Source organism: Mesocricetus auratus, unplaced genomic scaffold (assembly GCF_017639785.1).
Source record: "Mesocricetus auratus isolate SY011 unplaced genomic scaffold, BCM_Maur_2.0 Super-Scaffold_100044, whole genome shotgun sequence".
In the NCBI taxonomy this organism is placed as follows: domain Eukaryota; kingdom Metazoa; phylum Chordata; class Mammalia; order Rodentia; family Cricetidae; genus Mesocricetus; species Mesocricetus auratus.
Genome location: NW_024429221.1, coordinates 1739696 through 1743793, shown reverse-complemented (window position 1 = coordinate 1743793; position 4098 = coordinate 1739696).

Sequence of the window (4098 nt, the reverse complement as noted above, 5' to 3'; positions counted from 1 at the left end):
CAGGGTGTGGGGAGCCAGGATCAAGATGTACCGGGCTCAGGGTGAAGCCACACTTTCAAAAATTTACCTTAGAGGCATAACTTACCTTTTCACACCTACAGCTGCGTGATTTACCGTATTAGATGGGGAAAACTTTGTTAAAAACGCGTTTTCATATATTCGATGATTCTTCCATTTAATCAGAATACAAATTTGCAAACAATGGCATAAAGTTACCAACTGCGTGTAATAGAACATCCACCATTCAAACTTTTGGAGGGTCCTGCCCCTGGACAAAGAACTAAAGGCAACTAATGACTGCTGGGAGCAGAACTGACCTCTCCCAGAGATTAGCTCCCTTGTTGACTACCCATTGCAAAGTGGCCAGTCCTGAAAACATATACACACAAACAGCAAAATTAATTCAGCAGATATATATGTGTGTGTGTGTGTGTGTGCGTGTATATAAATATATATGTGTGTGTGTGCATACATATATCTGTAACAATAATAATCAAAGAAAAAGAGGCTATCAACTGGACAATTGGGGAGTGGGGGAGGGGCTGAAGGGAGGGGACTTGGGAGGGGTTGGAGGGAAGAAGGCTAGGACAGTGATGTCTATCTCAATTAGAAATGTATTGAGAGAGAGAGAGTCAGCCATTCAAGCACAGGGCTTAGAGACAGAAAGAAGCTCGTTCATCAGAGTGCTTGCCCAGCATGCACGAAGCCCTGGATCTGATTCCCAGCATCTCAGAAACCACATGGTGGCGCGGGCCTGTAATCCTGGACACTGGTGGCAGGAGTATCAGGGTTTCAATGCCATCCTGGCTCTATAGCAAACACACGCTATGAACTTGGACTGACATCCTGGGGAGGACGGCGTTGACCAAGGAGGCGTCTCACTTCATATCAGAAGGGAAGAAGAGCGAGCCAGAGACGGGCCCTGGATAAACTGCTGCTCCAGGAGACACGCTTCCAGGGGTTTACCCCCTCGGAGAGACAGGATAAAGTACAACCTCCAGGGTCATGGTGTGAGCACCCTAATCCTCTACACAAGCCCTACACTCTAAAATTTGCTACCTCCCACACGGGGCCTTGAGCTGAAAACCTAAGTCAACACGTGAAGCAGACAGAATTGCTCTACCTCCCGCTGGAGTGCTCAAGCCTGCAAGCCACCTGGTTCCTCTGACTAACCCATGCTCTTCTGCAAGGATGCTCAAGGCTGGTTCGCGGTGTTCCCATCAGTCATCCCATGGGAAGTTTCTGATGGGAGAGGGGCAGGGGTGCTCCACACACCAGAACTAGCTCAAATCTCTAGGATGAAGCATTCATCCTGGCTTTGCGGCCTGGGACAGGACAGGCTCTAGAATGTTAACTGGACTAGCACAGGAAAATATCTCTACTGGAGAAACCACAGGGAAAACCTAGATGGTTTTCTGGCTCTGTGACCTGAACAGCCCAATACAAAAATCATTGAGCCATGGACCTGCATGCTAATGGAGACAAGGCTGGTCTGCTGGTGTCATCTCTGCAGAGGCCCCGAGGAGAGACAGAAAGATCCCTGTGAGAGGAGGGTGCAGGTGCTTCCCATGAGAGGCGATCTGCATCGTCACCATGGAAACACATCCCCAGATGTGTTGTGAGGATGCTTCCAGAGAAGTTTAGTGGAGGTGGGCAGCACCATCCTATAGGCTGAGGGAACTAATGCTGGGGCTGAGAACCAGCATTCACTCCTCTCTGCATCCTAACTACATAGACCAGCCGCCTCAAGCCTTGTCCATAATGGACTATAGTCTCAGACTGTGGCCCCAAATCAGCCTCATCTCCTTACATTGCTTCTTACTATATATTTGATGATGGCAATGAAAGAAAAAACTACTGCACCTTCCACTCTACCTAGCCAGGGCTCGGCCAGGTCTGCACCCTCTGCCCTCAGATGCCATGGGGTCTGTTCCCCCAGAGATGGAGTCCAGACATAAAACTCATTATGCTATTCTCTCTAGGGCTCACTTGCCTAACAGCCTGTTCTGAGACTGATCGTCATTGTCTGTGTCTCATTAAGTATTTTTCTGCTGCAGTCAGACACTATCTACTTGAAGCCCTTTCTCTTGAATTTTCCTATTGATGTTTTTTGCTTAAAGTTTATTTTTAAGTAATGTCCCTCAAGTAAACTCCAAACCACTTTTAATTCTAATAAGACAAAGATTAAGCAATCTAATTTATATGCATAATGTGTAAATTAATTACATAAAATAACTTACATGTAAATTTTCATAACATGTAGCACACACATTTCTATATTTTTTAAAGATTTATTTGTTTACTATGAATATAACAGTCTGCCTCCATTTATGCCTGCAGGCCAGAAGAGGGCACCAGATCTCATTACAGATGGTTGTGAGCCACCATGTGGTTGCTGGGAATTGAACTCAGGACCTCTGGAAGAGCAGTCTGTGCTCTTAACCTCTGAGCCATCTCTCCAGTCCCCCACATTTCTATATTTAAAATAGACATTTAAGCTTATTTTCTGAGGCATCCTATCTAGAAACTGTGGGATAAAAACAACAGTGATGATTTGGCTCAGCTCCAGCTCCAGGGGATCCAACAGGCTCTTCCTGACTCCACAGGTACATTCATTCACAACGTGCACATACCCACACACAAACATAATCTAAAATCAGACTATTTTTAGCAGATCAAGGAGACTTCCTCAGGAGTCAGCGTCACCCAAGGACAGGATAGGGCCCTTCTAATTGAGCATGGAGATCGCTTTCAAATAAGAAGGAAAGGAGCTCCTATCTGTTGGGGACTGCTAGAACCTTGAACAAAATGGAGTCTGTCAACCGTTTCTTGGCCTTCCGACTACGTGACTACGAGCACACATGCCCTTGAGACAAAGGAAAAGGCTAACCATAAAAGTTAAATTTACACAGGGCAGCCCACCCGCCTAGCCAGGGGGAAGTACCCTTACAGAGTAATTGTCTTTGTTAACAAGATTATAGTGTTCTGCTGTACACTTCCTATCCTTTCCTAATTCCTGCACCTGACTTATGCTGACAAGCATGTGTGGAATGTAACTAATGACTGATGGAAAATTACAGCTTTGTCTTTACCGTATTTGGTGTATATTTGAATTGAGACTTGATTGACATGCTTGTACCACCCCCTGAGGTCCTTCCTCTATAAGTTCCAGCGCGCCCCAAAAAATAAAGGCTCTTGATCAGCGAACGTTATCTTGAGCCTGATTCCATTAACCTCTTGAAGTTCACTTTCCAGATCGGATCTGCTCGTGAAGGCCCACTAAATTAGTAGCGACCCTCATCACCTCACCCCCGCGGGTCGGGGGTCCCTTCCCGGGGGTCGCACCTATCTGCTAGTAAAGGAATTGCTCTGACAATTGGAAAGCAGATAACCCAACTGCTGCCATAATGAGACTGGGCACTTAAGAAATAAGAGAAGTTTCTTTGGTTCACATTTCTGGAGGTTCAAAGACATGGCTTCCACATCAGCTTGGCTCTGGTGAAAGCCTTGTAGCATCACAGTAGCATGTGTACACATGAGAGGGATAGATCACATGGTGACACGGGAAACAAGAATTTAGTCTCATGAGACCTGCTTTAATCCTTTCTACAGGCAAAACCTCCCGTGTCTTCACCAGCCCCCATCAGGTCCCATCCGGTTCATGCCTCCTCAGGGTTCTGCTACACATGGCTACCTTAACTCTAGGAACCAAGCTTCCATAAATAAAGCTTCTAATAGCAAACTTGGAGTACACACTCAACACATACCCAGCACATACCCAACACACACTCAACACAGACCCAAAACATACCCAACCCATCATATAACCAACACATACTTAAAACACACCCAACACAACATATGCGCAAACCACAGCAGAGAAGAAGCAGACAAGAGTCTGGATTTAGAACAGGCTGCAGATGTCTAATGACTCCCTCAATGGATTCCCTATGGTTGGGAATGAGCTCAAGCACTCAATAGCCCTCAGTCTACTCTGGGGAACTCTCTCCCAGTTTTCTGTCCACTTCTTTAATCAGATCCTGAGTTCACTCCTTCTAGAATGTCTTCCTTAAACATGAAACTCATTCTCTTGAGTCG